Source organism: Marmota flaviventris, chromosome Y (genome assembly GCF_047511675.1).
Source record: "Marmota flaviventris isolate mMarFla1 chromosome Y, mMarFla1.hap1, whole genome shotgun sequence".
Taxonomy (NCBI): Eukaryota; Metazoa; Chordata; class Mammalia; order Rodentia; family Sciuridae; genus Marmota; species Marmota flaviventris.
Window position 1 is genome coordinate 12,782,225 of NC_092519.1, and position 25,207 is coordinate 12,807,431.

Here is a 25,207-nt window from a genome sequence, read left to right on the forward strand (position 1 = left end):
TGCTTTTTACAACTCAATAGAAAATGTGCAGAATACCAATATCCTTTAAAAATAAACAACCTGCAACTATATAGCCATATTCTTCAAACATAATTTTGCCTCTTTAAACTTGATGTGGGAAGATTACTTTAAAAATCACGCACAAATAAGAAAACACAGATTTATTGGCTTATATTAAGGCTAAGAGGTCATTTCTTAAGTTTGAGTTTTTACAGAAATCTTCTAACTAACTTCTGTCCATTGAAGGCATTGTGTAGTAAGTAGCTCCATGGATCATTAAGGCCGCAGTCCTCCGCTTTTCGGCTCCCTGGAAATAAACCAGGAACTTAATCCTGTCGCTAACCTCCCCAAGAGGCCGCCTTCCCCAACTCAGGCCAGGAATTAAGGGGCGCGTGAGCGCGGCTAGCTCAGCACATAGCGTCCCCAAGCCTGTCTTGCGTTATTAAACTATACAAATTGCTCAAATAAGCAAATATATTTGAAGCACTCCTCTCCATTCCCACACCCTGGCAAAGATTTCCAGATTCTGGGAGATTCTTTCCACCCACTCAATAGGAAACGGAAACAGCTTTTTTCCCTTGCCACTGCGCATGTCCCGTTGCATTACTCGCCTCTCAAGGGGCCTTTTATGGGGCTGCCCTTAGTGTTGCCTTAACAAATATCTAAAAAGTCTGTAGTCTGTACAACTAGATCCTGAATCTTTGCATCGTTTAAAAAAAAAAAAAAAAAAAGACATCCTTGTAGGTTATCTGTAAATACAAGCTGGACAAAGAGTGGGTAGCGAGGCCACGGAGGCTGAACTTGTCTTGCGTTTGTCCAAGCCTAGGCCTTTCCCACATGTACTTCCCCGCCCCACTCAAAGGGGCCTGCGTACTCTCAGGCGGCAACAGAGCAATTTCCTTCTTCTCCGGGCGAGATGACGGGTGGCGACGTTGGAGTGACTCTGGGGCAGCCGCACCTTTCTTGGCAGGATCTCGCCACGTTGGTGAGGGATTTACCCCCGCCCCCGGGGGCAATTCACAGTGGGCTCGGAAATGAGGAAGGAGTTGGGGCGAGGCACTGTCTGTTGGAAACATGGGTTAGGAGGGAGCGGTGTAAAAATGCACCATAGTCCCTGATGGCGCCGCCTGGTGCACCTTATGTAGTCCTGAGAGTCTGGTTTAGGATATGGTTCATGACACTTCGAAATTCTGAGTGATTCGGGTGAGACTTATTGAGCTCCGAAGGTCCGGGAAGGAATCGTGTGTTAAACGTATTAAGCTTTTCAACTTTAATAAAGATATATAATGGAGGTTTTTTTTTTTTTTTTTTTTTTTTTTTTTCAGTATTACTAAAGTTTGCGATCTATAGTGACAGTTTGCATTGTCCGTTTCGAAAACAGGAAGAACTTTACCTCTCCATTCCTAAGTTCTTTCGCTGAAATAAAGACTGTTTTTACATGAAAGGCTGTTTTTGCTTTGTTTTTTTGTTGTTGTTTGACAGTACAGATTGCAGTAGTGCTGTAGAAACCAAACCTGAAGTTTAAAAAAAAGTCCTGGTTTGATTTCTGGGCACTGGGTTAACATGATGTTTTATTGTAGGACGTTACCAAATTGACTCCACTTTCACATGAAGTTATCAGCAGACAAGCCACGATTAATATAGGTAAGAACAATTTATTACGTAAATTCTACAGTTCTGAAAGTCCTAAGTTGAGTGCTTTCTGATAGGAAATTTAGTCTGTATGATTAAATGATTTGTAGAATGATTCAGATATTTAATGAGTACATTTGAGCCTTTATATACAAAGTACCTTTGCTTGGGAAATGGAAAGAATGCCCTCCGTTCTTGTCTTGCACAGTTGGATTTTGAGATGTGTCTCAGTGTAAGAATGCTTGACTGGCGAGCTGAGGCCCTGAATTCAGTCTTCATGGCCTAATCCCTCGTGGAACAAGAAAAAAATCACGTAGCTACTGTGGAAAAAGCAGTGTGCCATACACATACATAGGAACTGTTTAAGAAGTGAGAATGTTTGCTCACAGTATTATTAAAATAATGTTTGGGGAAAAATAAAAGGACTGCTTGATGAATAAATAGGCTTTTAAATTCAGTAGTGCTTTTCCTAATGATATCCTGGGTGCTTTATAAGAAAAGTTAAATTGAGTGAAAACCAGGATAAGACTCAATTATTAGAAAGTGATAAGTGAAAACATACTACTCTTAGCAGCTTTGTATGTTATTAAACAGATTATTTTCAGTTTCCCAGAATTTGAGGGGGTTTTTTTGTTTGTTTGTTTTGTTTTTTAATTTAGGACCATCATAATTATTACAACATTTTGGAAATACTGTAAGGTTTCTTAGTGTATAAAATTTTACATACATTTCATTGAGTATTTTAAAGAAAGGCAATCTTTTCTTACATTAAATTAAAATGTATAGGTAAACAATGGATATGTTTTTTAAATAAGTTATTCAGATTAAGTTTTTCAGTCATGTTTGAAACACGATTGATTAAGAAAAGAGAATATGTGGAAGGGAAGAGTGAAATCACTGTTAACTACAGATTTATGTTATGTTGTACCTTTGATTATCCTATTGAAATTTTGATGTAATAGGGTGCCTAAATATTTTTGGTTTTATATAGGAACAATTGGTCATGTTGCTCATGGGAAATCTACAGTTGTAAAAGCTATTTCTGGTGTTCACACTGTGAGGTTCAAAAATGAACTGGAAAGGAATATTACCATCAAGCTTGGATATGCTAATGCCAAGGTATATATTATTCTGTGGAAAGAAAAACATTTTACTTTAGTTGTAATTATACAGTTGACCAATTTTACTGTTTTCTTTGAAACTTTCAGATTTATGAACTTGACGACTCAAGTTGTCTTCGGCCAGAATGTTATAGATCTTGTGGAAGTAGTACACCTGATGAGTTTCCTACAGATATTCCAGGGACCAAGGGAAACTTCAGACTAGTCAGGTGATGATTTTTATGCTCAAGAGCTTTTCATTTCCTGTTGAAATAGTGGAGCTTAACTGCTACTGAAAATTAAACTTATGCTGATGCAGCTGACAAAATGAGATGAGAAATCTTGAACAACATTATTTTTGGCCGAGAAATAGAGTATACATTAGTTATTAATTAAAAATTTTTTTTTCTAATGTGGAAAGTTAATTATTTAAATCCAAGTAAACTAAATAAATGCAAATTCTCTCAAGTATTATCACATAACAAGAAATAATTCATTAGATTTGATGGTGTCTTTTTCCAGGTTTCTTTTGTTTTAGATTTTTTTTTTTTCCTCCTGTAGAACAGTAAACACATACTTAATAAGTTCTTTTTTTCTTCTTCTTAACTCTTGTTCCCTTTTTCTTCCCTCCTTTCCTCTTATTTTCTTTCTTTCTTGGGTGGGAGGCAGCTTTCACATACTAGGCAAGTGCTCTAACATTGAACTATGTCTCCAGTCTTACTTCTTTTTAACATATTGACTTGTTTCTCTATGCCTTTGGGGATTATAATTGCATTTATACCCTATCCTCATTCTTCATAAGAGAACACTGATGTCTATAAGTGATATGTAAGCATAAGTCTCACCTTAGGAAAGTATAGATAATGATTATACAAACACAGTTTTTAAACACAAGTTCTGAGTGCACAGTGTAGTTAGTTTAGTTTTAAATTTCTGTGTTGCCCTTTGTTATATTCAAAATTCATTTAGCTTTTCAAGATGCTGGAGATCTTTGCCAAATTGTTTTTGGGTTACTCTTCTCATTCTATTAACAGTTTTATTGTTTTAAAATAGCAGCTTACTGTACTTCAGTTCATCACAGTTTTTCCCCGTGAAAGCATTCCAAAAACATCTTAACCTTTTTTTAGAAAAGTTCCAAAAATTGAACCAAAATTGCTCAAATCTACACATTTTTAATGTTGCTTTATATATTTTTTATTAAAAGTATATTCACCTAAAATTACATATCTTTGAACATATAATACTTTCATTTTCTAAGAAGGACTGTGTTTTATAGTTTTAAAATTGAAATAGTTAAAATTTATGTGAAGTTAAAGAGTTAATGGAAAGTTTTTATCCCATTGATTCTAAGAGCTATATATCAGAGTCCTGATATTGGCATAATGTATGTATGTTTAGACATACATTATTTTACTACCACCTTTATACTTAAAAATTACCACTGCTTTCAGATATAGAACTAGTGTACCACCAAGAGGTCTCTTCGTTACTCATTTATAGACATATAATTCTCCCTTGCTATACCTACTCCTTTACTAATGTGTTATTTAGCTATGCATTTGTTGTTTCAGAAATATTACATATATTGTATAGTTGTTACCTTTTGTTATTGCCTTTCTATTCATTTCATTCTATAAAATGTTCTGGACACCTACCCTGGTTGCTGTCATTTTTCACTATTTTATTATTGTTAAATAGTAGTCTGCCACACATATATAGCTGAACTATTGTAGATTTTTTTAGTTGTTTCCAGATTTGTGCTATTAAAAAACTGCTAAGAACAATTGGGTATAAGTTTTTCAGAGATGTAAAATTTCATTTTGTGCCACATACACTTACATATGTAATGTAATGAGCTGTATGATTAGTATATGGTTTAGTGTTTTGAAAACATATCTCATACTTTTCTGGAATATCTGTACCATTTACATTGCTACCCAGCAAGGGATTGAGATTACTTTTATTATTTTGCATTTTCGTAGTCATCAGTGATATTGAACTAGATGAAAATACAGAATATCAGAATTTGTTGTGCACAGCAAAACCTTCTTAGGAGGAAATTAAAAAGCTTACTTAGAACAATAAAACCTAAAATTTATAATCTGATCTTCCAATTCGAAAGAACAAGTTTATAAAAAGAAAAACAAATTAACACAAAGCAAGCAGAAAGAATACAATAATATTAGCCTATTAAGACTCAGTATTTGATTCTGAAAAATATTTCAGCTAAGTTAAAAAAGTGCACCAAAATATATTGACAATCATAATCTGGAGTTTATTAGTTAATATTAATGTAACCATATTCTTACATAATTCTATTGTGTTTAGTTTGTAATAAGTTTCCTGTTTTGTGATAGTGGACAAATTGTAAACATTGGAAAATGTTAATAGAACTAAAAGGTGTTTTGTTTCAAAACTGATAGAGTTTAAGCAAATGACAATGGGAAAACAAGTTATAGTTGTGAAGATTGAAACATTAGCTAATATCTAAAGAAAAACAGGGACTACTGAAAAAATTCTACACAATTAATTATTATAGGTGAATGGATTCATTCTTTATCAACCTAAAGTTTAGTAGAGGAACACATTTACTAACCTTTTGAGAAGCCACTATCACTTTGATAAGTCTAGACCAACATGCTCCCCGCCACCCAAAAGGATACTGCTGCTCAAGTAACCATATATATCAACACCAAAATTTATAGATATTAGCCTGTAAAATTTAGTACTATAAAAAGAAGTACATGATATGACCAAGTAGGTTTTTTTTCCAGGTATGCAAGATTGATTGTCTGAAAATCATTCATTGTTAATGTAGCATTACATTAGACTAAAGAAACATCTTCCTAAGTCTGGTGGCACATGCCAGTAATCCCAGCAACTTAAAAGGCAAGTTGAAGGCCAGCCTCAGTAACCTAGCAAGGCCCTTGTCTCAGAATAAAAAGGGGCTTGGGCTGCAGTTTAATGGAAAAGTGTCCCTGGGTTCAATCCTGAGTATCAAAAGAGAAGGAAAGAAAGAAATATCTTTCTTATAAATTGCATAATAAGGTGTTTATGCAGAAATTCTTATAAAACATAATGGGGAATAAGGAGGAGTTTCTTCAACTTGATAACCTCTACAGCAAAACTTCAGGACTTCAAATGTTGAAATACTGAATGTTGTTTCTAACTGGAAATACAAGAATATCTGCCCTATTTGTGTTATTCACAGTGCTCTCTAAGTTTTGTATAAGGCAAGCAAAGGAAATGTAGAGCATGCTGATTGAAAAAACTTTTCCAGATGGTGATTAGAGAGAAAATTATAAAGTGTTTGCTGCAAAAAATTTATTTTTGAAAATGTGAAATACAAGAGCAATAAAAATTTGCCTTTATGTTTATTAGCAACAAATACATGTTCTGAAATTTTTAAAAATGGCTTCTTTTAAAAATCTCAAAAAACGTGAAAACATGGAGATGTGGAACACAGAAAACTTGAACTATAAAAATTACCACCAAAAGATAGACATTAAAGTTCTTAAAAACAGAGAATACTTAACCAAATTTTCTTGAGAAGCTATCATCATCTTGACTAACGTGGGCAAAATAAAAAGAAATAATCATCCAGCATCATTGTGCATATGGACTAAAAATTATATAATATATTTAAAAATTACATGCCACATAAATTAAACAGACTATATTCGTGACTTGAGTAACAAAAGAATGGAGGTTGTTGATGGTATTCAAATTTATGTAGAAGCATTTGTATAATTCCTGTCAGAATTTTATCAGTTTTTTTCTTAAGAATATTGTGAAGTTTATTTTGAAAGTGAAGCAAACTAGAATAGCTAAAATAATTAGGAATAAGAATAAAATATGAAGAATTGGTCTTTCTGATGTAAAAAATGTAACTGTAGTATTCAAGATTGTACTGAAGGTAAGGATTGGTGGAACAGAATTTAGAATGTAAAAGAGACCACACAGATGTTTGACTGATCTTTGAAAGAGGTACAAAAATTCTTCAGTAGATGATTAAAAATTATTGTTTATAACCAGAAAAGAGCCTTCTTTTAAACTTTATATTTTAATGCTCTCTCTCTCTCTCTCTCTCTCTCTCTGTGTGTGTGTGTGTGTGTATTCTTTGAATATACTCAACATTTTTGTTCAGATTTTTTTAGTATGAATGGTCTTAAATGTCTAAGGGTTTTACATCTCTTCAGACCAACTGCAGATCAAAAACTTCCAGGGGAAAAAAGTTAGGGAATATGTACAGACTTTCTTCTCATCTATATATCCTAAAATGTACAGTATAACAACTATTTAAATAACATTTACAATTTTCTAGGTATTGCAAGTACTCTATAGATTATTAGTATATGTAAGGAATTTATATGTAAATATTCTTCTCCATTTTGTATTAGGGACTTCAGCATCCTCTAATTTTTATATTTTACAGGCGATGGATCTGGGTCCTGGACCAGTCTCCAAGTTTACTAAAAAGCAATGGCTTAATCTCAAAATATACATGTTTTTGAGTACTTTCTCAAATGGGTTAGATATAACTAAAAGTTTCAAGGGAAACTATAATGGATAGTCTTAGGGCATGGTGAAAAGTTTCTAGAGTACACATCACAAATGAAAATGATTGGATGTATTTTATCAAAAATAAAAATTGCATTTTATAGAGACTATATTTAAAAGAGTTCAAATAAAAGACCTTGTTAAGCTCAAAAGACAAGCTACCACTTTTATAATAATTGTAAATCACTTATCTAGTGAGGAAGTAAAAGATACATGGAACTGTTAGAAACATTTCAATTGGAAAATGACAAGAAACCTGGTGAACTTACATAGATGCCAAATAAAATAGTTTTTATAATTCATTAGGTTTAAATGTTCAAAAAATGTTAACTACGTCTGTGTTCTATATTCTGTCATCTTTATTTTGAATTTGAGAGTATACCTAGGCATATCAGAACCTGGTTTTTAAAAAAGTTATGTGTGCACATAGTTGTATCTGCTTTGCAGTGACCCTCAGTTTAATTTCAACTGTAATCTTCAAAATTGTGTAAATACCAGTTTTTTAGCCACTTTGTAGCAATATTCATTACTTTTAAAACAAAGTAAATCTAAAAAGTCTGACTCGTGTCTTTTAATTGTCTAAAAGATGGTTATTATGTCTCAATTGTTAGACATGTTTCCTTTGTTGACTGTCCTGGTCATGATATTTTGATGGCTACTATGCTCAATGGTGCAGCAGTAATGGATGCAGCTCTTCTGTTAATAGGTAAATATATCAGGATTAATCCGGGGGGAAAAAGTGTGGTCAGCCTGAGATGGAATAATTAAAGGAAAACTGAGGACTTTGGGAACTTAAAGTGACATAAATAGAGATTTTTATAGCTAATTTTCCAAAATCATGACCATGTCCCTTAATTATCTTAAAATAAGAAGCATGGTATGTAAAAGGAAAAAAAAAAATATTGAAATCAGTGGTGCATTTTTTTGATCTACAAATAGACATGAGGTTGTACATTTTTTTATGTAGACTTTTTTTTAAAAAAGTGTGTGTTGGCTTATTTGTCTCAGTATGTTGTGTACTTTATCTTGAATAATGGTTTATTTAGATGCCAGTCTCATTCATGTGAAATGCTAACAAGAGCTGTCAAGATAGATTTTCAAGGCTTAGGATGTGCTTTCTTTGTGAATGTTGTGGAGGGCTGTATGGAATTTAGCCATATGTAAAATTAGAATGCACTATACTGCCCCACACAAGGTTGCTTTCACTCTTGAATTACCTGAAAATTGAGGGGATTCTTAAAATCACCCTTAAGTTTGTTAAAAGAATCATGCTACTCACTGACAGTTGTATTCAGTTTGGTTTGTTACAGGAAAAGGATTCAACCAAGGAAAGAGACACATAAGGCAGAATCTAGAAGAGTTCTAAATGTGAGGCTTATGTGGTTTTCTTTTTATAACATTCCATATGAAAATACTGTCAACCTAATTGATATACTTTATCTAATTAGATTTTTTTTAGTGGGACTTCCTGTTATGTAGAAATGATGACTGATCATGTGATTGATCACTGAATCATGTAGTTGTTCTTTCTGGCATGGCCAGCCTTCACATGTCTTGGAAGCCTCAGCCTAAAATTTGGTATGTTCAATCCCAAGATTAAATAAGGATTCTTCAGGTAGAGATGACATAATGATTACCTCAAGAAATACAAGGCGTAGGTAGGTCGGGTCTATTTGGGGAGAGGTCAAATAAGAATAGACTTCTATAAGCATGATCTCAGGTATTGTACCAGGAAAATGAACGTAGCTACTTGGGAAAGATGATCTTCAGTTTACAAAACAAACTATATTTTATTACAAATTATTAGTGGTTGCTTTTGAACTTCTTTTTTCTTCTTTCCATTTATGTTAATGAATAGCTCTATCTGCTCTCTATTGCTGTGTAACAAAATACCTCACAAATATTGGAACCACAAATATTTAATCTGTTTCTGTGATTAAGGAGTGCATACCAGTGAGGCATACACTCAGAGATATCAAGACTTGTTTGGAACTGAATCTGCACTTTTGTTTTCCATGTTGGTTTTTTCCTTGCCTATCATAGCTTCTACTTTGAGTCAGAAGTCAGAGCCTTTTTAACTAATTTTAGAAGTGAAATTCAATTACTTTTGAAGTATTTTCTTGGATAAAGTTGTTTTGAGCCAGGTGTGTTGGTGCACATCTGTAATCCCAGTTGCTCAGGAATCTGAGGCAAGGGCATCATGAGTTCAAAGCCAGTATCAGCCAAAGCAAGGTGCTAAGCAACTCAGTGAGACCCTGTTCCTAAATAAAATATAAAATAGGGCTAGGGATGGGGCTTAGTGGTGGAGTCCCCCTGACTGAGTTCAATCTCTGGTACTATCTGTTTCGCCCCAAAAGTTGTTTTTTAAGGAAAGATTTTATAAGGTTTAAACTGATGAGAGTGATCATCTATCCTAAAGTAGAATGGATCACAATATTCCAAATACTAAATAAAGTCAGAATATATGTTTTGACTGAGCAAAAGCTATCTGTAAACCCTAAGAAGGTAAACTTGAGGCCCGGATTGCAGTCATTACTAGAAGTGGAAGTTAAAAGACTGGGAAGATCAGAAGAAATAAGGCAAAGAATTTAAACAGCATACCAAAACATGTTAGTAGTGTTAAAAAATAGGTCTTGAATTGGGCAAGTGAAGGTCTGTTAGATACCAGTTAATTCTTAACACTCATCCTGTCTATCTTTGTTTAAAATTTTTTTTTGTCATCCATTTAACTGGTAATGAATCTTGTCCTCAACCTCAGACTTCTGAACACCTAGCTGCCATAGAAATTATGAAGCTGAAACATATATTGATTCTGCAAAATAAAATTGATTTGGTAAAAGAAAGTTAAGCTAAAGAACAGTATGAACAGATCCTTGCATTTGTTCAAGGTAAGAATCCTGGTATTGTAATATAATGGATTATCCAGTATTAATTAATGGTTGGAACATCTGTGTTCTCTTCTTAGTACTTAAAACCTTTGTTGCTTAGAGCAACCTGATATTTTAGTTAGAAATAATTTATACAAGCATTCCCACTTTATTATTAAATAATTTTTTATTATTCAATTATTGTTTTATTATTAAATTATTATTTATTATTGTTTTTATTATTTAAAAAAACAAACTTTCTTTTTTTTATTTTTACACCACTGATTTTCAATGATTATGTGTTCAAAATTGGAATTGACAGTGATTTCTTTAATCTTTATATAGTGTTCTTTCTCCCTCCTTCCCCCTTATTTTCGGGAATCTGTGATGTGTTTCTCACATTTGATTTCTTATTACTTATGAAAAAAGTCTTTTACCCAATTATGTGGTAAATAAAATACTTCATTATGTTTCTAAAATCTCATTGTGTATTTTCCGTTTCATTGTTGACTTAGTTTTTCTACATTATTGGCTGTTTTTTATGTGGAGAATGAAATTTAATAGTTTTCCTTTCTCTTCCTCAGTGATTAGGTCTTTTGATGTTAATAAACCTGGCTGTGAGGTTGATGACCTTAAAGGGGGTGTAGCTGGTGGTAGTATTTTAAAAGGAGTGTTAAAGGTAAACACTGAATTCTAAATTCTTGATTTCTTCTTAACCAGAAAATGATAGTGGCAAAAGGAAATCTAAAAAATTTTCTTTTTTTTTCCCCTCCAGAAAAATGTATTGTTTACTATTGTTTTTCGAATATAGCAAGTCTTATATTTAACATGTATATTTCCTGTAGGTAATTAGTGTATTGAGTGGTTGTAGCTTTAAAAATAAACTGTTTGGATTTTTATTCTTTTTGTTGTGATATTTGAAAACATTCTTGGGAATAGCAGTGCTTTTTAGTTTCGTTATCTATCTATTGGGACTATACATTTAAATGATTATTCTTTTACCCATATGTTTCAACAACTTCTGTTTCAGGTGAGCCAGGAGATAGAAGTCAGACCTGGTATTGTTTCCAAAGATAGTGAAGGAAAACTCATGTGTAAACCAATCTTTTCCAAAATTGTTTCACTTTTTGCTGAACACAATGATCTTCAATATGCTGTTCCGGGGGGTCTTATTGGTAAGAACTTTTCTTTCATTGATAAACTTTTACTAGTGGCTTTGTGTCATTTTATCCAAGAGGATATGTCCTCTGTGTAATTAGAAATTTTAACTCCTAATACACATTGTTTAAGTTTTGATTTTAGATTACACGATATTATGTTTCTAAAGTAAGTATTCATAAAGAGTATATTTGGGTTTTATGTGTAGAACTTAAAATTTATCACTATTATCTGCACGGTTTTTAGCTGCTTATTATGTATATTATTACAAAGAATCAGGCTGAAATATTGTATATTGTATGAAGTCATTTATGCTGGAGCTGACTTAAGAGATAACTTCTCCTTTGTAGAAGAGAACAATTTAGGAAGTTTTTAGTTTTTTTCTCTTTAGAGCACTAGCATTATCCAGGAAAGGCAAGATTTTCTGAGAGAGTTTTTATTTTTTATCATTGGATTAAAGAAAAAAGTTTTATTTTTTTTTTTTATTTTTATACTCTTGAATTCTAGAATACCTATTTGATTGTCTTGTGCTCTTAGACTCCTAATGTTGTATGTTTGGTGAAACATCTTCCTTATGCTTGGTGTTTCAAACATTTTTTTAAGTCAAATGTTGACTTAAAGTCTTTTGCCTAGTAATTCTAACATTTGTATATCTGCATGGTAAAATATTTTAAAAATAGCTTGTACCATATTTCCTGCCTTGCAGGTCTCAGATAATTTTCTATTGAAGATACGTGAAATAACAGAGTTCAGTGGCTGCATATGAGATTCTGCCCCCTCCTGGATGGTTTATTGTTATTGCATTTTGTTATAGCATTTCTCAGTCCTTGTTAAAGAGCTCTGTGTGAACATTGGAGCATGCTTGCAACACTAAACCAGGCAGTTAACATTTGCCTTAGTTAATCTATTTCCAACACAACCTTAAGGTTAGCTCGTGGTGAGGGCTTACGGTTTACTTGGGTTGTGCCTGATCATATGACATTCTTATCCATTCATTTGACCTTCTGGATTGCAGAAAAATGCCAGTTTTTCAAACCCCTCATGGATACCTTAATATCACAGAACTCACTATTCTAACTAGTATGACTTTTTGTTTTAATGAACATTTGTCACATTGCCTCAAAGCCTTTGCTTAATTTTCAGAGTTTCAAAAGTTTATCTCACATTTTTGTCAGTTTTTTCCTTTACTTTTTATGGAAAAGAGAATTTCTGGAGTCTTTGCCATTTTGCAGAACTTTATTTCATAGAATCTTTAGAGTCAGCATCTCACTAAGTTGCTTATTAGCACATCGCTTTTGCTAAGGCTGGCTTTGAACTCTTGATGCTCCTGCCTCAGACTCCCGAGCCACAGGGATTATAGGCATGTGCCACTGTGCTTGGCTATTTCTCTGTTGAGCTCTTACAGAAGAGTTCTCTGTGTATGTATGTATATGAATGGTTAAATACAAGTTCTGGGAATTTTTTAATCTAATTTTCTATTACTGAAACGTATGATAACATACAAGTAAAATAGTGTAGTGACAGTCCTTGCCTGTCTACCAACCAGTGTTTAAAAATGTCACTATTATTTCTGAAAATTAGTCATTATGAACTTTTTATCTTAAAGTCTTTACTGATTAGATTTTACTATGTAAAATTTACCTTGATTAACCAGGTATTATTTGCCTCACAGTTTATATCAAAAAATCTTTGTTATTAAATATTTAAGAAAAATTTCGTCAATTATCTGACTTTTTAGATAGAGGAGAAATTTAATTGTGCAGCTGTTGGATGGTATAAGCAAAATGTAGCTATTATATGAAACCCGTGCTGTCCTTGTTTGACTAACTTTAGCTTAGGAGTTATCTTAATAAACAAAGTTTAGGAATATGTGGAATCTTATATCTTTATTAGGAGTTGGAACCAAAATTGACCCAACCTTGTGTCGAGCTGACAGAATGGTGGGTCAGGTACTTGGTGCAGTTGGAGCATTACCGGGAGATATTTACAGAACTGGAAATTTCCTACTTTCTACTTAGACGGCTACTAGGTGTGCGTACAGAAGGAGACAAAAAAGCAGCAAAGGTGAGTACTTTTTATAAATTTCTATTTCAAAACACAAAGTATGGTGTTAGCTTTTAAAATTTTGTAAGGTAATCAGTTTTAAATCAAGTAAAAAATTCTTACTTTTTAAATTAATTTGTGTTCTTGTGTGCTACTGGAATTGAACCCACTGCACTACATCCCCAGAACGTTTTTATTTTAGTTTGAGAAGGTCTTGCTAAGTTGCTTAGGCTTGACTTGGATTCGTTCATAGAGAGAGAATTTTAAAAGTAAGCACTGGTATACACTTTATAAAAGTGAATATAATAATATTGAGTAGAGAAATAGTGAGAGAAGATAAGCATTGAATTCTGTATTTCCTTTTTTTTTATATTAGACCTTTTTTATTCCTTGACGTGTTAGGTATCAGGAATGCTAGAAAATTATTCTACCCATTGACCTATATATATTCAGCACCAAAACTTTTAAAGTAAGTCTCCCTTCTATCTCATTACTATTATTAAGTTTCATTATCTTTTTTCCCCCTTGATCATACCGACATTTGCCAGATACTTAAAACTTTATCTTTTTGCCACTGTTGGTAACCTTAAAATGAATGTACTTTTCTCTTTGTCATATAAATTCTATACATATGTGGTTATTAAATTCTTTGCATGTTAAGGGGAAATTAGAATTATAAAAATCCAGTGAGGCAAGAAATTGATATCACTGGAATAAAAGGACATATTTTTAATGTTTCCTCAGTTTCTACTAGACTTATTTTTATTGTGTATATTTTGGTTTGATTATTTGTCCTGGAGATTGAACTCAGTGATTCTAATTATGAAAATTATGAAAAATCAAATTATGAGAAAAAAGTTTATTTAGCAAAACTAAAAATCAAAAACTACCTTGAGATTTCATCAGTTATTAAGGACACAAATAATACGAAGTATTGGTGAGAATATGGGGGGAAAGGTCCATTTACACATTGTTGGTGGTTCTGCTTATTAGTGCACTTCTCTGGAAAGTGGAAATTGCTCAAAAGTCTAAGAATGGAACCACCAGAAGACCCAGCTGTCCCACTTTGGGTATATATGCAAAGGATTAAAATCTGCATATTACAGTGAAGCAGTCACATCAATGTTTATTTTTAGCAGTGAAATTTATAAAAAACAAATTATGAAATCAACCTAGGTGCTTTTCAACAACTGAGGATAAAGAAAATGTATTATATGTACACAACAAAAATATTACTCAGCTATAAAGAAAATGAAGTTATGGAATTTGTATAATTTAAAAAATCAGTGTAATTGATGGAGAGGATTTTGAGGTAAAGGAGTTGGGATTGGACTAGGAAGAACAGTGGAGAGAATCCAACCTAACTTTTCTATGTACATGTCTACATACACTATAGTAAATCCTTCAATCCATAGAGATTACCTAAAAAAACAAAACAAAACACAACTAAGCAAACAGCAGAAAGACCAGTAGAATAGAGAGAAGGGGAAAGGGTGAGGAAAGAGGGAAGGAGAACTAGAGATTGAATTAGAAAAATAATGTTTCATCTTTTATAATATCAAATGAATCCTAAAATTAGATATAACTAAAAAGAACTAATAAAATGATAAAAAACCACATTGATCTGAACTCAAGCATTAGGTTGTCCATGTTAACAAAGCTATTAAAATAGCAAATGATATTTTACCTAAATGATATGTGTTAACCAATTTTATAGTCTCAAAAAGTTTTAACATGAGTTGAAATTAATCTCTAGAACTCACTTAACTGTAATAATACTCTTATCATGTCAAGAAATTTGTAACCTTTGTCATAGGATTTCTTTAGAATTTTATTAGATTCTTTATTCTTTTTGGGGAGAGGTTATTAGGGGTTGAACTCAGGGGGCACTTGATTTCTGAGCCCCACCCCTAGCCCTATTTTGTATTTTAATTAGAGATAGGGTCTCTTTAAATTGCTTTGCACCTTGCTTTTGCTGAGACTGGCTTTGAACTGACAATTCTCCTGCCTCAGGCTCCTGAGCTGCTGGGACTTACAGACTTGGGTCATTGTGCCAGGCTTAGATTCTTTATTCTTTAATAACTTATTTTACAAGTAGATCTTTGAGTTGAATTCTGCAGAAAGCTTTGTTTTGATACAGTACAATTCATGTACTTCAAATCTCATTATACTGAAATTTGTTCAGAATTATTTTCTTTTTCTAGTATAATAATGATAACTTTTTTTTTTTCTTCTTTCTTTCTTTTTTTTAGGTACAGAAGCTGTCCAGGAATGAAGTGCTTATGGTAAACATAGGATCCTTGTCTACGGGAGGAAGAGTTAGTGCAGTTAAGGCTGATTTGGGTAAAATAGTTCTCACTAATCCTGTGTGCACAGAAGTAGGAGAAAAAATTGCCCTTAGCCTAAGAGTTGAGAAACACTGGCGGTAAGTCTGTGAATTTGCAACTGTTCAGTTGCAAAAAATCAGCATATTTTCTTGTGGGACTTTGTTTTTGATAATGTTCACACACACACGTTCCTGATGTTATTGAGCAGTTCTTATGACTTAACTTTTAGCTACATATTTGGATATGTACTATGTCAATATTTTAAACCATTTTTAATTATTCATTGATAATAATTTTATTTATATTATTGTGTATTCCATCTTTGTCATCTATTTTTAGAAATATTTTTAAATTTTTCAGAAGTGCAAATCTGTTATTAAACAATCACTTTACTTTCCCCATCTGGCAACCCCATTGTCGGTATATTAATTTGAGCATACTGATTACTTCCTGTAAGTCATGTAGCATATATGGTGTGTATATATATGTGTATGTGTGTATGTGTGTGTGAAAATATATATATTTAATATTTTTTAGTTGTGAATGGACATAATACCTTTATTTTATTTTTATGTGGTTCTGAGAATCGAACCCAGTGCTTTCTATAAGCAGGGCAAGCACTATACCAATGAGCTACAACCCCAGCCCAGTATTTATATTTTAATGGTTGGCTTATTTCTTTTAGAATAGTGTCCTCAAGGTTAACCCATGCTGTAGCATAGGTCAGGATTTCTTTCCTTTTCAAAGTTGAATAATAATTTATTATTGTATATATTTTGCCTATTTATTTGTCAACAAACACTACATATGCTTCCTTTTAAGGCTATTGTAAATTGTACTGCTATAAATGTATTGTATAAATATTTCTTCCAAGATTATGCTCTAAGTTCTTCTGCTCTATTCATCCAGGAGTGGAATTGCTAGGTTTTAATTCTGTTTTTAATTTTTTAAAGAACTATATACCATTTTTAATAGAAGTTGCCTATAAGTTTTGGTATTTGGTATTGTTTTAATTTTTCTCTTGTCTCATAATTTTTGTTAATTCCTTTTTTCATCCATTTTTTAAGAAGTTATTTTTTTATGTATTTGTGAGTTTTCTAGTTACCCTCTCTGTTGAATTGTTTTGTTACAATGTAATACAAAATAGAATTGGAAATTTATCTAATTTTGATAATTTTAAATTTATTAAGACCTGATTTTTGACCTTATACATGGTCTATATGAAGTGTTTCATAAGTATGCTGTAATCCAGTTGGGTGTTTAATAAGCCTATTAGGTCTATTGGTCTAATGTTGTTTGGGTTTTCTCTTTTCTTAGTTATCTGATTGTTCTGTTCATTTTGAAAGTTAGTTGTGGAAGTCTCTGACAGTATCCCATCATATATTTAAGAACTGTGATGTTTGGTTATTTGCTGCATATTATGTTTGTAATTGTTTTGTATTTCTGATAAATTAACGCTTTGTAATTAGATAAAGTCCATCTCTGATGTTTGCAAATAGTTTTGGGTTTTAAAAGTCTGTTTTGTTACCAATGTTTTTTCTGGATATGCCCATTTCTAATCTTTCCATTTTAACCATAATCTGTGTGTTTTTAGATCTAAAGTGAGTCTTTTATTAAAAAAAGTATAAATTTCTGTTTTTTAATCCACTCACACAGTTCTTTTGAGTGTTTTAATACAGAGATTTTAAGTGTTTTACTACAAAGAAATTTTAAAAGTACTAAAATATTGTAAAATATTTTCCAGCTTTTTTCTCATTTTTCTTTTTCTCATTTTTAATTTCGTTGTCTTTTTATTGTTAATCCTTTTGATATATTTACATTCCCTTGTGGATATATACCAGTATGATCCCAAAACCCTAGTGTTTACTGATAGCTTTAATTTTAAATCTTTTATACAGTAATCTATTAACATAAATTTATAATTATACTTTGGATTTTCAAACCCTGAAAACAATTTTTAAAAACCAAGCTCTTAATTTTATTGGCTTTTATACTACATAAAAGTTCTTTATTAGAGAACTCATTTTTCATATGACTTCAAGTTATCCTGATGTCTTTTGTTTGAAGGACTCCCATTAAGCATTTTTTGAAAGACAGGTCTAGTGTTTAATGAATTTTCTTCTGTTTTTATCTGGGAAATATTTAATCTCTTCATTTTTGAATGTCAACTTTATCAGATATGGAATTCTTAGTTTTCTTTTAATACATATCATATACTATTACTTCTGGTTTATTCTGAGAAATACACTGATAATCTTATTTAGGATCACTTTTAGATGATGAATTGTATTTTTCTTATTGTTTTCAATATGTTGTTTATTAATACAGGCAGTGATAATCATTTGTTTTGATCTGGATCTGAGTCTTTCATGTAGAATTCTTTGACCTTTTTTAATTTGTATGCCCATGTCTTTATGTTTGGTGAATTTGAAAACATTTTTTATTCAAATGAGTTCTACTCTTTTTTTTTCCATCTATGCTCTTTGATCATTTCATATCAAATGTTTCAAGTTGTTGATTCTTTCCATTGACTTTTACCATTGAGTACCTGTAGTAAATATTTCAATTTAGCCATTATATTTTTATCTGTGAATTATCTTCTAGTTCTTCATAATGTCTGTCTTTTTATATTAACATTTTATTACATATTGTTTTCTAGTTTATTTTGTGTTTGGTTACATGTGATGCCTGTGTTCTTTGGGTTTTGTTTTTGGAGATGTATTGTATTCATTGGAATGGGTTTTCCTTGAGATGTTTATAAAGTGGGCATTTGAAAAATCAACTGTCTTTGCTAATCTTCATAGACTGTATGCCTGGAATGACCTTCATTAATCATACCAAAAAGAAGACTAAAGGTCTTTTTAGACATCGTTTTTCTTGGGCTTGTATGTATGCTTTTTCCCAATTAATTTTACCACATATGTGGCAACTTTTTAAAAATTTTGATAGTGGTGCTAGGGATACAAAACAGGGCTATTGCATCCTGGGTGAATGTTCTACCACTGAGATATTAATTTCAGCCAGCCCTCTTGTGGCTGGCTTTTTATTTTTTATTTTGATACAGAGATCTCCTTATATTACTAAGGGTGACCATGACCTTGTCCTGTCCCAGCTTCCCAAGTAGTTGGAATGCAGGCATGTACCACATACCCAGCTATATGTCCCTTTTTAAATATTTTTATTTTCCACCAGAGTCTGACCTTGCTGCTGCTTTGGATTTAGCTGTTGTAGTAGATTTCTGTTTCTGTAATCTTTACCTCTAGGCCCAGAATCTTTGAAGTTTGACTCTTTTTCTTCCATCCTATGAAAGGTTTTAGGAATTCATTGACTTTCATTGCTCAGAATTGTTTCTGGGAAGTAGTTGGGCAAAGGTGAACAAAATGCCAAGAAATTTCCTATTTTTGGTGTATTTTTTCCTTAGCTTATCATTTACTTCTTACTAGAGATCTTTATAGATTTCCCACAGATCCACTTTAGTCATTATACTATTGCTTATTTGGTGTTTCTACTAGGGAAACCAGGTCCTTTAGTCTTCAAGTCTCCGAGTTCTGACTTTCTTCTTAGTTTTTAGAATTATAGCTTTTAACTGATACCTGGTTTTACTAAAAACAGACCAGCATGGACAAGAGCAGAGTATGGTATCAAGGATGGTAGGGTGTTCCTTTACTATTAAGAATAATCTCTTTGTGATCTACATGATCTTCTATTTCTTTATTTTTCCTTAAGATCATTAGAACCTTTTTAGGTGTTGTCAAAGCACTTGGCATATTTCAAGAGAAAAGAATAAATATTGATATACCTTATTAGATTGGGCTGAGGTGTTTGGTGTATTTCTGTGGTTCCCTAAGGAGACTTCCAGAATTTTTCTTTGCTACTCTGAATCGGTGGGTATATTGTTTTAGGCATAAATGTTGTAGAAACTTGCCGTTCTCCTTTTTTATGCTCACAGGACCCATCTGTAATGCTCTAAGAACCTAAGGAGATAGGGGGAATATTTCTTTTCCAAGAAGATTTTGTAAGTGCAAGTTTAAATTTAGAATTAGACAAAAAGAAAAAACAAAAAACAGTTATGTCACGATTAGATGGTAATGCTAATAGGATCGATTTAAGATTTATGATTTCTTTTATTTTCATTTTGCAGTTTAATTGGTTGGGGTCAAATAAGAAGAGGAGTGACCATCAAGCCAACAATACATGATGAATGAAGAATAACAGTTAAATAATATGTTTTGATGAAACCAGAATTTTCTAAACAACCTAGGGGTACATTTTAAAGCAAAAACTAGGAAATTTATTTCACATCTCATTACTTTAGAAGCTGTCAGGTTATTTTCATTTTTGTTAGGAAATCTTAATATATGCCACTTAAATAGCAGGGTCTCTAATAAAATATAAAAATTGGCATGTAAATGGACTTAATCTATATTTTAGTAGAAGTTGATTACTGCCAATCATTTTCAGATTTATATGTCAATGCAGCTTTGAAATGAAATTGGGTAGTACAGCCAGGTTTTCCTGTGTCACATGTGAGTAAATTTGCTTGAAATAAAGTTTTTCTTCTTAATTTCTCATGATTCATGTTTGAGTATTGCCAGGATTCAAGGACTACTGCACCAGTAGAAATTTAAAAAGATGTGTTCTTGAACACTGGCTCTATTTTTACCTCCATAAGAGTGGCTCAAATAAAAAAAAATTTTTTTGAGCCTGATATCTGATTTACATTGGCCAAGCTTTCTGGAAGTCTGCTTTCAGGGAGCTGATGACAGCTTTATTCATCCTGTTTCTTGATGCCCTCAATTTTTTTCTTTTTTATTACTACTAATCCCCAACAGTTCTTCCCTGTTGGAAATACTATTACACAAAATACTTCCAAATAAGTTCATGTTTAACCTTAGTATAATGTCATAATCTTATTAAATTGATATGCTTAGAATGTTTCTGCTAGCAATAAGGAAGTAGGGTGTTTTTTTTTTCCACATAACCATTTAAAATTAATGAAATTGGGGGAAAAAGCCATTAGAAGGCAAAATATTGATATTTTTAAATAAGCAGTATTACAAGTGCTTTGTTAATTCCATTTTTAAACCTAAAAATTCATTGGTTATCCAACTAGTCAGTAATAACTGTTTAGAAAACTTGTGCTTGTGATATTATAGATTTAATGGGTTATAGGAATATTTTATAATATTGATTATATTGTGAAAAATCTTAAGGATGACAGACAAATGCATTCAGACCTTTGATTTCAGAGGCTTCATGGCCACAAGAGTTCTTCTATAAAATTCATAGTAAGAATTCTTTTCTTTTAATATGAACATGGTGGTGCAAGACTATCCCAGCAACTCAGTAGGCTGTAACAGAATGATCACAAGTTTGAGATGGTTGTCTCAAAATAAAAAAATAAAATAAAAAAGGGCTGGAACATACATAGCTCAGTGGTGGAAGGCTCTGGTTTCAGTTTTCTGTACTAACACAAACACACACAGAAAATGTTTATAATTGGATCACTTTATGTACACTTATATCAAAGCCTCATTTTACACCACAAATACTATTTTCACTTATTAATTATACTTTAATAAAAAAAAACTCATGTAATCCAGTCTGTCCCAGAAAATACTCTCTCTGCTGTTAAGTAAAGTGAATACTTATTTTTTATGGTTGGCACGATTTTGAGTTACTTATGTATAGTGATTTGTCTAAAAGACCCAGCAGGTTTATTTCCTACATTTTACGTTGAAGAAATTGAAGCCAAATTAGATAGGAAGTTTGCCTCACCTCATTAGTAAGAAAACTATTGTTCAAACCTCAGCAATCACCTTCAACCATAAAGTTAACATTTTTCCAGTGTTGGCTATATTGGTTTATATCTAAATAGTGAGTTTTGTACTTCTTAAAAGCTTTTCATTCCTTTTTTTCTGTGGTTTTTATTATTGAGAGTATTCCTTTATGACGGGGGTGTGGTGTTGTTTTTTCTTTGGTGGGGGGTGTCTTAGTCTTTACATATGTTGAGGCTGTAAAAATAAATTGACAAAATATGTCTTTATGAAATAAATATCCAATATTAATGTTTTGGGTTACTATTAGCTTACTGCTGTGAATGTATCTACACTAGCACAATTTTAGTTAGCATTTCCCTGGCACATATGTATATTTTTTTCATTCTTTGGCCTTTTTACAGTCAGTTTTACATACCATCTATTATATCATTTCAGGCTTCTATTTCTGCAGAAGATAAGAGAAAATATACATTCATATGTGCCTGTAATATAATGGATAAAAGAGTATTTTATGAAGTTTTGTTGTAGCATAACAGGGGAGTAGCCTGTGATGTATTATTGGTTCTTTGCCAGCGATATGCCTACAGATTTGCTACCACATTTTATACTATATTTTACGTAGTACTTGGACTACAATAAAATCATTTTTCCCCAATATATTAATTACTTAATTTTTACTTGTTCTTTTTAGATTACAGTAAACCGGAGACGAACAGGTAGAGCCTTTAAAAATATTCTTTCCTCTATATCTAATAACAATTGGTTTTTATATAGAACTTAATTCTGGAGTTTGTTATATAGCTCAGTGTTAGAGTGCCCTAGTTTCTATCGCCAGTACTGGAACAGCAGCAACAAAAATATAAAAACTCATAGAATTGAAGTTTATGGGGTACTAGAGAATAAAATTATTCTCTGATTTACTTATGACTAGATAGCATTCCAAGTCTTAAGGAATGGTGTTGTTTGGAAGGAAGTGATTTTAAAATATGGGCATATTTTTAAATATATTTATTCCTTTTGCAAATGTAAAAACTTGCTTTGGAATATAATTCCTCTTTTGTCATTAGTGACCAGCTTCTGGTGTAGGAATAACCAGTGTTTAAGGCTGAGGTGGAAGGAAGCAAGGCAGCTGAAGCTAAAAGGTAACTGACTGAATTTTAACTCAGAAGTAAAAAATAAATAACAGGTAAAGAATGTCACTGTTGATAATATTGGCAATAGTAAAGAATTATTTGAATTCTTAGTATGTAAGATAATATTTTACTAAATAAGACCATTTCATTTTGTGTTTAAATGTTAATAAATACATAAATTTCAAATACTACAGATTTTTTTTATCTGGGAGGTGTAACTGCAGAGATGCGAAGTATTTAACCTTCCTCTGTCCATATTAAGTAATTAAGATATTTTAAAAATGCTTGTTATATTCTCTGTGTACCTAAAGTCTAGTTAACTCTTCTGTTCTTTAAAAAAAAAAAAAAAAAACTTATCTACAGCATGGCTGTTTCCATACCTGTGGTTTGTAAAAATATATTAATTATTCTTAAGTTGTCCAAAGGTTGGAATCTTATAAACATCTTCTTCCTAAAAATGTACCTTTGTAAATGGAAGACTGAATCTACATGTAGTATTTGAATTATAGTTTACCCCCGGATCTTCAAAGAATTGATTCTGGTAAACACACACCCTTGCCATACTCATATGCAGCAAAATCTGAGAATGTTCACTTTTATGATACACCATATGGTTTCCATATAGCCAGTGTATCCCCATCTATATATTTTTAAATCATCTCTTGTTTACTTCTACAATGTGAATGCATTTGTAAATAGTCATTTTTGTTGTGTTTAGGGAATAATGAACATAATAAAATTGTGTTTGGTATGTTTGCAACTTTTTTTTTTTTTAAGTATCTTCAATCTGTTGGTTGGTTCAGTTTGGATGCAGAAACCAAATATACAAGTCTATCCTTTCATTAACAAGGTGGCACATGCCTGTAATTCTAGTCATTCAGGAGACATGGGCATAAGTTCAAAGACATCTTCAGCAATTTAGCAAGACCGTATCTTAAAAAGTTAAAAGGATTGAAGATGTAGCTCAGTGGTTAAGTGCCCCTGGGTTCGAAAAAGTAAACCCAAAACAACTAGAATACAGAAAGTTAAATATTGGAAGAAGGATCAGTAATCTTGTTGGTAAATTTAAAAAAAAATTATTGGCTGAATTTAGATTGTTTGCTTTTTGCTATTTTGAGTTTTTAATATACCATGATGTATTAAAAATTAATTTCAATTGAGTCTATTAATGTTAATCTAGTGTTTCATTCCTGGAATAAACCTTAGTGTATATTGTTTTGAGTGTGTATCTTATTTTTGAAATATTAGTGTATAGTTTGCCATTTTTATCATCTTAGTTTATTTTGGTATGAGAATTACACTGACTTGGTAATTAATATGAATTGAGCCATACTTTCCTTTTCAATATTTTGAATGAGCTTGTAGAATATAGTATTATTTCATTCAAGAAGGTATTAACTAAGCCTGGTAATTTGTGTTTATTCTTCCTTCTTTCTTTCCTTCCTAGCTCTCTCCATCATTTTCTGTTCTTTTTTGGAAATGTTTGAATTTGTTTAGTATCTTCCAAAAATGTGTCTATTTCATGAAAAATTGTGAATTATTTGGTATAATTGTTTATTTTATTCTTTCACTCTCCCTTTGATGTTATTGACTGTCATCATTTCATTATTGACCTAATTTTAGTAATTTGCATTTTCTTTTAATGACCTAATATTTCATTGAATGGACATACTACTTGTTTATTCACTCATTGAAGGAAATTCGGATTGTTTTTACTTTTTAAAAAAACAAATTGCCTGGGCATATGGTAAGTACTTTTAATTGTTTGAAGAATTACCAGACTTTTCAAAGCAAGTATACTATGTTACACTCCTTAAGTGTACTATTTACACTCAGAAGTTTTGAGAACACTGATTTCTTTTTGTGTTTTTTAGCATTTTTTATTACTTTCATCCTGGTTGCTTTGTGGGTGTGAAGTTATAAACCCATTGTGATTCTGATTGTATTTTCTTGATTAACAGTAATGTCATGGAGTTTTTTGTTTGTGCAATACACTGCATTCTTAATTTGCCTTTTGGTTATTAGTATGTTTTCTTTGGAAAAACTGCTATTCCATTGCCTATATAAAATGTGTTTAGTATTGAATTAGAAGATATCATTTGATAGTCTTTTGCACATGTTTTGATTTGCAAATGTCTTTTCCCATTCTGTGATTTGGTTTCATTTTCTTGATAGTTTTCTTCAAAATACAATGTTTTTTATTTGGATATGTTTGATTTACCTATTTTTGTTTTTGTTCATTATTATTTTGTTGATTATTTGCAGTAATATATAAGACTTCTTTACAAATGCATAGTCATGAGTATTTATTCACTTTTGTTCTGTTTTCAAGATTTCCTTTGAGTCCTGGCAATTACTTATAAATTTTAAAATATTTTTGTCACAGGAATATTATTGTGTTTAATCTGTTAGGTCAATTAGTATTGTCATTTAAAACAATGTTGCTTTCTCATCCATGAAGATAGAATATTTTCCAACTATTTAGATCTTTTAAGATTTTTCTTAAAAAAAGACATGTGGTGCATATGTTTTTGTACTTTTAGGAGGGTGTGATTTGGGTTGTTTCCAGTGTTTGTTTTAAGTAAAATTACTTGGTTAGTTTTGATG

At 31.8% G+C, this 25,207-nt stretch overlaps 1 protein-coding gene and 1 pseudogene across 2 annotated transcripts in view; both read left to right on the forward strand.

Annotated features, from left to right (window-relative positions):
• Positions 1–787: 787 nt before the first annotated feature.
• On the forward strand, positions 788–23,360 carry LOC139703461 (eukaryotic translation initiation factor 2 subunit 3, Y-linked-like; annotated as a pseudogene).
• LOC139703460 (zinc finger X-chromosomal protein-like) overlaps positions 18,295–25,207 on the forward strand; it is a 62,455-nt gene continuing 55,542 nt past the window's right edge. The window contains exons 1-3 of one of the 2 annotated variants that reach the window (XM_071606925.1): positions 18,295–19,901; positions 22,159–22,183; positions 22,535–22,609. The gene's annotated coding sequence lies outside the window, so the exon portion shown is untranslated. Of the gene's footprint in view, positions 19,902–21,699; positions 22,184–22,534; positions 22,610–25,207 lie in introns of those variants that run through there. The other variant, XM_071606924.1, reaches the window with a different exon arrangement.